Here is a 12,123-nt window from a genome sequence, read left to right on the forward strand (position 1 = left end):
AGAATTAATCCGAGAAATTCTATTTCTTATTTTGCTAGTTTAGCTTTCTTTTTACTAAGGACTAAACCTTTTTCCTTACATCTTTCTAAGACAATTAGTAATTTTTGAAGATGATCTTCTTTATCTTGTTTTGTAAAGATTAATATATCATCAATGTAAACTAGAACAAATTCATTTAGATCTTTTAAATTTTCTTCCATAAATCTCTGATAAATACCTGGAGCTTGTTTTAGTCCAAATGGTAGGACATTCCATTCGTAGAGTAATACTCCCGTTGATTCTTTTGTTGGACAAGTAAAAGCAGTTAATTTCTTTGTTTCCTCGTCTAAACGAAGTTGCCAATATCCTGATTTTGCATCGAGCGATGAAAACCAAGTTGCTCCTTTGATTTTTTCTAGAATTGAATCCTTTCTTGGGAGCTTATGAGCATCACCTATGGTTGCTTCATTCATTTTTTTATAATTAATAACCATTCTTCGTTTTCCTCTTTTAATTTCGTTATTATTTTCAACATAGAAGGCTGGGGCCGCATGAGGACTTTTACTTAATCTTATAATTCCTTTATCCAAAAGATCCTTACATTCAGATGAAAATTCTTCCTTATCCCTAGCTGAATAAGGAATTCTATTTGGAACATTTATTTCCCTTGTAGGAACTTTTAGCTTAATACTTATTAATTCTTTGTTTGTATTTTTAATATCTAAAGGATTTTCAGCACAAACTTCATTTAAAAGTTCTTCTATTTTAATTTCAAGGTCATTTTTTGGAGTTTTTATCTGAAAATATAGGTTCAAATAACATTCTTCTAGAATTGAAAATATTTTGAATTTTAGAATTTCGTTTATAGTAGTAGTTGGGATTTTTATTAATTTTGCCCTTTGATTTAGAGAGGAATCATATGGGGCTTTTAGAACTATATATGTTAATTCTTGGATAAAAGGGTGATATAGTTTAAGGAAATTATTTCCTATAATTAAATCTATTCCAGATTCTAATTTATATATAGATGGAACGATGAATCTGTAGTTTTGAATGAAGACGTCAATCATTTCTGCTTTAAAATTAATTTTGTGTATAGATTTATCGGCTATTCTAATTCTTAGTGGATTTTCTAACTTTTTCCAGTTAAGTCTTATATTCGAACTTGCAAAACATTTTGTTGCCCCTGTATCTATGAAGGCATTAATAAATTTTTCTGTAATTTTTACAGTAATAAACGTAGCGCTATTACTCAGTTCCTGAGTTTGTTTCTGAGTCTGTTTCTGAGACATATTCAAAAATGTATTTTAGATCATCATCAGATTCTTCTAAAGGTTCCATAAAACAAGTTTTTGCAACTTCCAGTTGTTTAGTTAGGTCTTTTTTATCCTTCTTTTTTGGACATTCATTTGCATAATGTCCTTCTTCTTGACAATACCAGCATTTACAGTTTTCTTTTTTATTTGGGCAATAGTTCTTTTGTCTTTTATTGATACTTCTTTCCCTAAAATATCTCTTTTTTCTCCAATTTGGATAATATTTTCTCTTTCTAAAATTATATTTTCTTTTTCTTTGTATATTTTTATAAGGATGGTATTTCCGAATATTTTTATTAGAACCATATTTTTGAGGAATTTCCTCATTATCTTGACAACAAATTCTAATTATATTATTAAATCTTTTCTGAGTAGCTTCTTGCATACAGCGTTCTTTTATTTCCTCTCTTATTGCAGATGTTGCTCCACCGAAATTATTTTCAATTGTTTTATTATTTATTTCTCTTATAAATCTTCCCATAATAATTTCATTAGCAGGGTATGGGAGTTTTGTGATATACATGTTAAGATAATGATTTTTATCTTCTTCTTTTAATTTATAATAATATATTCTATATTCACAAATATAGGATTCTATATAGCAAAGATCGAATATCTGAATATTTGCCAAGTGGTTTTTTGCTTCTAAATACTCTTTTTCAGAAATTTCTGTTCTATGATTTATGACATTTTTTCCAAAAAATTCTTTGTATAGAATTCTCATTATGTGTGCTATTTTATCATAAGCTGTTGTTTTCTCAGCTAATTCTTCTATTATTTTATTATCTATCGATAACATATAATTTCTTATAGCTCCTTTAGTGTGGAACCCTATGAAATTCCAGATATCCATTTCAGATAATTCATTTAATTTTGGGTTTGTATAAGCTTCTAATAGAAAATAGTTCATCCAATCTTCGAAAATTTCTTTTTCGTTCTTTTTGCAATCTAGATCAAGCATTTTTTCTCCTTCTAGTTCTTGAATTTTAGGAACGTATTTAGATGGTATTTTAGTATATTTCGAATTTTTGCTTATAAAACCTTTTTTGAAGGCATAATTTTCAAAACATGTTTCCCATTTAAATTGGGTTTGATTATTATTCCCAGATGTTCCAGCTTCATCTTTTACTTGTACTGGATGTACTGGTTCTTCATCACTTGAATAGTCTAAAACATATTCTTCTCTTTCAGAAATTTCTGGTTCTTCTTTAATCTGAAGACCTTGTTCTATAAAATTGTCTTCTTGAGCCATTTTTAATTGTTTAAAAAGCATTGTAACTTCTTCCAATTTTTCATCAATATTCATAGTTTTAGAGGTGGTCTAATCTTTAGATTTGTTGTATCAATTTTATTTTGGACTTCTTCTTTCTTAGGCATTTCTTTTTGGAAATGTTTATCAAGTATCTGTTCAATTTTATTTATTATATTAGGCTCTTCTTTTTCTTTATTTTTCTTAAATTTTAGAGAAACTAATATTTCTTCAAGCATATCTATTATAGAGTTTAATTGTGGATTAAAAGTATGATGAAGATGGGGATAATTGTCTCCATGATAACATTTTTTAGAAACTCCATGTGAAATATAAGTTTTTTCGGGTTTTTGAAGTCCTTCAATAAAACTTATAGTAAAATAAAGATTTTGAGAAAAATCATTTTGTATAGATTTTAAGAATTCGGTGTCATTACAATTGACATTTGTTAAAATCATTAATTTTTGGTCTATTAATTTTGATAGATTAATTATTTCTTCTCTTAAATCCTCTAATTTACTTTTTTCCATTAGGTGACGCTTTTCTTTGTGAAAGGTTACGCTTAAAAGCGTAACCTTAGCCACTATTAGCCACTATAACCATAGTCACCAGAGACTTGGCCTAATTCATATATGTAATTGTTAAGTTTTTACATATTGCTAGTTGAACGAATCAGTTCTTACAGTGAAATGGACAAATTAATCCTACAACCCTACGCGATCTCCCTTCTCTCCTACACTTTCTTCCTCCACAACAGCAGCAGTCTCCTCCTCCTCCTCATCATTCGCAACCTCCCTCCTCTACTCCTCTTCCGTTACCCTTACCTCTCCTTCATCACCACTTCATTCCCTCTCTACTTTCCTTCCCCACCTCCACCTCCACCTCCACCTCCACCTCCACCTCCATCTCCTTTTTTATCACCAACCACCACAGCCATAATAAAAGAGGATATTTTTACTTGTAATTTATAAAAGAGTCATTTTATATTTTGGAGAATATTTTTAAATAATTATAAAAATATTAAAATTACCAATAATAAAAGATATAATACATGAAATGTAAACAATAGTAATATTAATATAATGATTAATTAAATACATAATAATATTTAGTTATTTATAACTGATAATTTTAAAAATATAAACTAGATAAAGATGATAAAATTAATAATATAATAATAAATTACAAAAATAACAATAATAATCATATCTTATTATTATTATTATTATTATTATTATTATTATTATTATTATTATTATTATTATTATTATTATAAGAGTTATGATTACCATAAACTTATATAAAAGAAACAATATTTACAAAATCAAGTGTTTATTTGTCTAAAACATAGAAATCAATGGCTTAGTAATGATTTTCACTTTATTTTTGGCCTAAAACATCTTTCTATGCATAACAAATAAATAATTAATTAAATATTTTTTTAATAGAGCATCAAATATTTCAAAATACTAATGGAACATTATAGATGCGTCCGATAAAAAGGATCATGAAGATGGAGAGCTATAAAAAGAGTGAAAATAGATTAACTTTAGTGTTTTTTTTTAAATGCTTTAAATGTATGTAGTGTATAGTTGGAAGAGACAATTATATATATTGAAATGATAAAGCTATCAATTGATATAAATTTTAAAGAGTGAATAATATAAGTTGGTAAAAATTAAATCATTATTGGCGGGTATAATTTGAAAAAGAAAAGGTAGAAAGTCCAAAAATTAAAAGAAAAAGTTAAGAAAGAAATTCTCATTATTATTATTAATAAATATAAATATAAAGTTCTAATGCTTGAGTAGTATTATCTATAAAGAAAAAGAAAACATCTATTTATTCTATTATATAAAAATTGGATTTTTGTATTTAATAATAGAGCTGATGTGGCATGTTTCTAAGGGTGTTTTTCGATTTATTTTTTAATTTATTAAATACAAGTTATTACGATAAACTAATTGTATCAACTAATTGATTTGATTAGATATTCAAAAATCATATAATTATTATAATTTATATCAATTTAATTTGATAGTATTTCCTAATTTATTTATTTTAATATTCTGTTAGTATTTTTTAATTTATTTTTTTAATTTATTAAACCAAATTTATTGTGTGTACCAATTAATTAATTTGATTAATTTATTACTCATTAAAATAATAAATATATAAATAAAATAAGCAACTAAGATATTTTTAACTAATAATTAAATCAGATCAAATTAAATCATATATATTAAACTAAATTCAAATCATGTGAATTAAAGACTAAATTAAACTAAGATAATTTCTTACTTATTCAAATTGAGTGCAATAAATAAAAATTAATTTTGTTAGATAATCATAGTTGTATGGTCTACTATATATAGACGGCCACACAAAATTATAAGAATCGTGATTTTTATCGCTCTTGCTATTTCAACTCTTTTTTCCTTTTTTTTTTCTTTATGTATAATTTCTTTTATGTATAAATGTACCAAAAATGAGAATGTATAAATGGGTGTTTTATTGATTATTTGTTTGGTGAATATATCTCAATTTTTCAAAGTGGCCGATGTATTTTTTTATAGTATTAGATAGAAGAATATTTGTTAAAATAAATATACCTATTGTAATGAATTTTTTTTTCAATTGTTATATTTTTATGTCAGTCATGTAAATCTTTGAAGGCACAAGATAATAAAATAGGTTGATTTTAATATCATTAGAAACTAAATTTAGTGGTTCAAATAAGCACTACTAATTAAGTTAAAAAAGTAATTTTGTAATAATAATGTGATTTACATATTAATTTTTTTGAGTAAATTTATTTCAAAATGTAAAAATTATGCTTAATTACGCTAAAATTTTAAAGGTAATATAGAATTTGACAACAAAATTAACATTCATTAAGGGAATAAATTTATTTATGGCTATTTTCTAATTATAAATAACAACCAGACTTATGAGTTTAATAAAAAATAAAATAAATAAATTTAATTTAAATTATTCTCTTATTGTTTTCTATATCTAGGAATCAAAATGTGCTTTTATGTATTTTGTTAATAGTTCTTAAAAAAATTACTATTTTATTTACTAACATTTTAAATGTTTTATAATATTTTCATAACATTTGATTAATAAATTCTTCTTCACAATGTGTTTCTTGAAATTTTTAACAAAAATATATCTTAATTTTTGTCTTTCATTTTTTATATTCATTGATTATACTAATTTTTTTACATTGTATTTTTATCAATTACATACATTGTTTTTCTGTCTTTTTTTACTTTTTTAATTATTTTATTACCTTATTTTTAATTATTTATTTTACTTTCACTCCTCATATGTTTATTGTTTTTCACTTCATCTTAGTTTTAATTTCATAGTTAACTTTCAATTATATAAAATTCAATAGTTTCTGTCAAAACATGCTCAAATATATTATCTATTATATATAGTCATTAGGATAAACAAACAAATATAAATTGAATATATAATTTAATTTTAATTTAAACTAAAAAATAAATGAATTGTTAGAAAAATAGCAACCAATTTTATTTCTAATTTCTCTATAATTTATTTAAAGGTAAAAATCTCTCTATAACCACTAATAACATTGCCAATAACAAAATTATAAGTCTTTATAAAATAAAAAATATATATAAAATAAATAACATATATATAATTTTAAAGTTATTAATCATAAACTATGGACAAATTTTTTTTAAAAAAATCTTATAGATCATGTATTTTTTTATATTTTTATCTTTTTTCTAAAATTTTTTAAACTTATCAACATTTAAGTTGTCTATACATTACTTCTCGAAATATTATGATTTCACAAGTTATAATATGTGAGATAAATCACTTTTATAAATCATTTGCAAACCAATTTTACGTATATCCCCCAAAGTAAAAAAGGCTACGTCCATGTCTCAATTTACATATCTATATAAATCAAATTTATAAAGTTCGAATGATGTGTTTCCATAGTAAATCGAATCTATAATATTCAAATTACTTGGATGCTATCTATGCTACTAAATCGAATGAAGGAGATTCGATTTACAATGAGTTGGATTGCTACTAAGTGAGTATAAATCGAACTTTATTGCTTCGATTTAGCACGGACTATATAAATCAAAATTTATAGATTCGATTTAGTAGGGATGACATAATTCAAATTTTTTGAATTCAATTTACTTTCGAATCACAGTGTCACTACTTATTACCCTATTTCGAATTCATTAAATTCGATTTATATAGAAATGTAAATGGAGACAACTAGGTAATGTTTTTGAATTTGGGTGATTAAGGTAATTTTGGAGTGGCTTTGGTTTATCAACGTAAATTAACCTAATATGTGATATTAGTTATTGTTATATATATGAAAAATGTGACTTATTTATACATTGTTTGGATTAAAAGAATTTGTAAGAAAATAAGTGCTGGAGAAGAAAATGGATGAAAAAACTAATTTTTTATTGTTTGGATCAACAAAGAAATTGAATGAAAAACATAAAAGTGTATGTGGAGCTCATGTAAATTTTTTCTCTTCAAAGTTGCAAAGAAAACTGATCCAGAAGTGCAAACATGAGTAAAAATACAGAGTTACTCTTTGAATTGTAATTTATATGTAATATATAAAAACATTAATATAATTTTACTATATTATAATTTTTTCTCTTCTTACTTTTTCTTCCATTTAAACAAAAGAATTTTTTTATTTTCATTCCATTCATTTCTTCTTCATCTAAACAACACACAAAAAAATATTCTTTTTATTTTCTTTCCTCTCATTTTCTTTCTTTCCATTTTCTTTCCTCTTATGTTCCGTCTTATATCCAAACAATAGCTTAGTGTTTATCCATTTATCTTCTATTAATATTGTTATAACAAGGATACATGTGACTTTATAAAAATGATATAACATAAACTTTGATTATCTGAGAATTTATTGAGTGGTTAGAATAGCTCCACGTCACGAACCAATGAATGCTATCAATAGGGATGATCACAAAAACAACCAAAACAGATATTTGCAGGGATTACTCGCGTTTTGGGGCTAGATGGGGACTCATGAAATACTCACGACCTGCTATGCGAAAATGGATGTGGACTAGGGATGGCAAATGGGCTGAAACCCGTCGGGCTGACCCGCATAATGATAAACCCCATTTGTAGGGTTTATCTTATATTGATTTTAAGGGATTTTATGACCTTCTACCCACATTTATCCAAGGAAATAATATGGTTTTGTGATTCTCCCTTAATTTGTGCTTAAGTGTGAAAACATGCTTTCTAGACCTTAAATTAGTTAATTTTAATTCACATTTGATTCCACTAAATGCCTTGATTTGTTTGTTAAGTGATTTCAGATTGAAAAGGGCTAGAAAAGGATCAAATGAGTGAAAGGAAAACATACAAAGTGGAGAAGATCATGAAAAGCCAAAGAATTAAACTTGCCCATGGACGCGCGCGCACCTTGTGAATTACCCCATGGACGCGTACGCATGCTGTGCGCATACGCGTCGATGCTGGTATATGATTTTTTTAATGAAAACGTGGCCAGCAAATTCAGAAGGGTTGTGGGGCCCAATTTCAACCAACTTTGGCGCCAAAAATGCTATTTAAAGCCAAGGATTGAAGAGCAAAGGGGATTTCATCATTCACACTCATTAGGATTAGTTTAGAGTTAGTTTTAGAGAGAGAAGCTCTCACTTCTCTCTAGGATTAGAATTAGGATTAGGTTTAGTTCTTAGATCTAGGTTAATGTTTGCTCTCATCTACTTCTACCTTTCAATTCCTTGTTGTTACATTCATTCTTCTTCTATTCTTTTGTTGTAATCTCCTTTATGTTGCTTCTATATTTTGTTGTAGATCTACTCTTGCTCCTTCTATTTTCTTTCAATTCAATTTGAGATAACTCATAATAATTGTATTTCTTTTGATTGTTGTTATAAATTCTTTGCAATAATTGTTGTTAGATTTCATTATTGTTGTCAATTTACTATGCTTTACTTTCATGTCTTTTAAGTGTTTGACAAAATGCTTGGTTGAATTTTAGTATAGATTTTGTTCCTCTTGGCCTAGGTAAAGTAATTAGTGACTATTTGAGTTATCTAATTCCTTTGTTGATTGATAATTAGAGATTGCTAATTGATTTGAATGTCTCTAAAACTAGTCTTTCCTTTAGGAGTTGATTAAGACTTGAGGAATCAAATTGATTCATCCACTTGACTTTTCTCCATGGTTAGAGGTTAACTAAGTGGTAGCAATGAATAATTTGTGGTCACAATTGAGGAGGATAACTAGGATAGGACTTCTAGTTCTCATATCTTGCCAAGAGCTTTGTTAGTTGTTAGTTTATTTTCTTTGCCATTTATATTTCTTGTCTAAAATCTCAAAAACCCCAAACATAACTCATAACCAATAACAAGAACATTTGTTTGCAATTCCTAGGGAGAACGACCCGAGGTTTAAATACTTCGATTTATAGATTTTAGGGGTTTGTACTTGTGACAAACAAATTTTTGTATGAAAGGATTATTGTTGGTTTAGAGACTATACTTTACAACGAGATTTCATTAGTAAAATTCTAAACCGTCAAAAATCCAATCATCACAAAACCCGCCAAAAAAGACAGGGCTGGGCTGAAAATTTGAGACCGCCAAACTTGAAAGCCCGCTTACCCCCGCACCGCCTAATCTATGGGTTTTGGCGAGGCGGAGTGTGGGCAGACTTCCACGCTGCGCCAAGCTTTTATTTTGTTATGGCCATTTTTTTTACAAATTTCTATGATGTTATTGATCTACAATAGGATGAAGATGATAATTTAATATATTCTAAATTAAATTTTGGATTATGTTTTATATCTGATTGATTATAAACTTGAAGATGTTTAATTATATACTTTGGATAATATTTGTTTTACTTTGGACAATATTGGTTTTATTATTTTGTTTCAAAAAATTTAGTTTATAATTATGTTTATTACATATTTATAATTATAAAGACTTTAATGTGTGTGAATTTAAAAATTATATTTTTTTATATTTTTAGAAATTAAAAATTTATTGAAATTATTGTGAAATTATATATATTGTTTATTATTTAATGGTTTATAAAAAAAGAGCTTGTCAGCCTACCATTAGGCGGGGTGGGGGAGAAATTCAGGACTGCCTTATTAGGCGGAGCGGGGCGGGCCAGCCCGCCGGATGGCAGACTTTTGACGAGACTTTTGGCAGACTTTCTAAATTATATTGGAATATATTTTTATGTTTTCTCCTTTTGAAATGTTATTTTTCATAACGAATATATTATAAATTATGTTGAATTATATTGAATTGATTATTTTATGATTATTATATTATATTTTTTTCGTATTAATTGTTTTAAAAAAATTTCAAAGAATATTCGTAAATACCCAAGAAGATCTGCGTTCTCTAAGGGGTAATTAAATAGGAACTTGCAATAGGAGAAGGAACGAAGGCTTTTTTTTTAAATAGGAGTGAGAGATGAAAAGGGGACTTCTCATGCTCTCCTGAGTACTCATTACCATATCTAACTAGCAACGGAGATCCAATCTTAGCCGATTTAAGAGGGGACACGTGGACTTCATCTGCATTGGGCCTTTAAGGTAATGAACCTCAGTCGGATTTGGGACCCTAACAATGGATTTTAGTTGATCTTGCTTGCATTGAGGTCTTATTAGGTCTAAATATATCTTGAATTAATATTTTGAGTCATTGTTATAGCAAATACTATACTGTTTAATATTATAACACTTAGTATATATAAAAATTGGATATATTTGCAAGATATTTTTTAATTCAAACTAAAAAAATTAATTATCCCTTTTTTTAGTTTTAAATGTTTTTTTCTAATGTAACAAAAAAGTGAAAATTGTAAGAACCGCAACTAATCAACCGGTTAATTAAGTGAATTAATTGCCCAAATTAGATTTCGAAAGGTTAGAGAGAGAATTTGAGGATTTAAAGGTGATTTTTGGACTCAGTGGGTCTTTCTGAGTCAGAAAATGTGCTTTCTACGAAAAATTGTGAAAAATTACGAACCAGCAGTTGAACCGGTTGAACCGGTTCAAGTCTGCCTAGTACCGCACAATAAAAAGTGAAAACCGTCAAAAATCTTAGAAAAACAGTAGGAATAGAAAACCGGGCATTTATTTTAAAGGTTTGGCCCGAAGTTAGGCTAAACGGGCTAAAAACGCTAACGGATTGGACCGGACCCAAATTGGGCCCAAGCCCAACATATAAATACACTTAAATGAACCCATTTCAGCCACTTTCACCCTCATAACCTAAACACAACAGCAGCTGAAGTGAGGAGAGAGCTGAGAGCTTTCCACCATTGTTACTATTCACTTCAAACTTCCCAAGCTCATATCTTGAGCTACGGAGCTCCGATCGCCGCACCATTTGCGGCTACGCGTTCCTTGTGAAGAGCTCTACAAAACCCACCCAAGAAACCCTCAAGGTAATCAGGAAATCCTTCCAATTCTACTCTTCAAAATTTCGGGTTTTATTAGAGTTTTGGGTTAAATGGGTTTTTGTGATTTTGGATGTTTAGGTTTGCTCTAATCCTTGCTTAGCTTTGGATTTGTGTTGTCAAATCTGTTGGAAAAGGTAAAAGCTCTTAAACCTTTGTGATATTATGCTTATGTTGAACCCTAGGTTGATTTGTGGTGATTTATATGTATATAGTTTGATTATTGTGGCTTTGGGAGCTTTTGGAACTTATTTGTGCTTGTTGGAGTGGATTTGAAAGCTTGGATTGTGGTTGGAAGCTTGTTGGTGCTCATTTTGAGTTTGGGTGCATAAAGGAAATCGGCCAAGGTATGGTTTCGGTTTCCTTTATGTAGTATATAATATTCATGGACACATAGGCTAGTGACCAATAGGATAGGTTGAACTAAAATGATGGTTGGTGTGTTAAATGTTGATGAATTGATGAATGTTGAGTTGATTGTGATGAATTATAATGATATGATGATGTTGAATGATTGTATGTATTGGGAGTTGGTTCTTATAATGATTGTAGTGTTATGATTTATGAAATGGTGGGTTTGATGGTGATTTTGATCATAAGTGTTATATAGTTGATGTTGGAATTGAGAATAATGAAATGAGAAGGAAAATGTGTTGAGGTTGATGTATTATGCTATAACAGGTACATTTTGATGAAAAATGGAGCTTTGGATGGTTTGGTATGATTTGGTATGGGTATGGTGAGATAGGGTGGTAATTGTGAAGTTTGGAAAAATTGAGTTTTTGGTGAACTTTGTTCGATCATAACTTTTGCCTCGATTTTCAAAATTAACTGAAAATTATTTAGAATTAAAGATCTTTGAAAACTCTTTGAATCGGTATAAAGTTTGTAAAAATTAGAATTTTGTAGAGGAAGTTATGATCATTCAAAGTTGGTGTTAAAAATCTGAAATTCTGCAAAGATGTGCGGGTGCCCACATCCCGTTTCTCAAAAATTTATTTGTTTTCAACTATTTTGCCTTCCCAACAAAGTTGTAAGCTTCTATAACACTATTTTAAGATGTTTGGGCCTAGTTTTGAGTAT

This window comes from Arachis stenosperma, chromosome 7 (genome assembly GCF_014773155.1).
Source record: "Arachis stenosperma cultivar V10309 chromosome 7, arast.V10309.gnm1.PFL2, whole genome shotgun sequence".
NCBI classification, from domain to species: domain Eukaryota; kingdom Viridiplantae; phylum Streptophyta; class Magnoliopsida; order Fabales; family Fabaceae; genus Arachis; species Arachis stenosperma.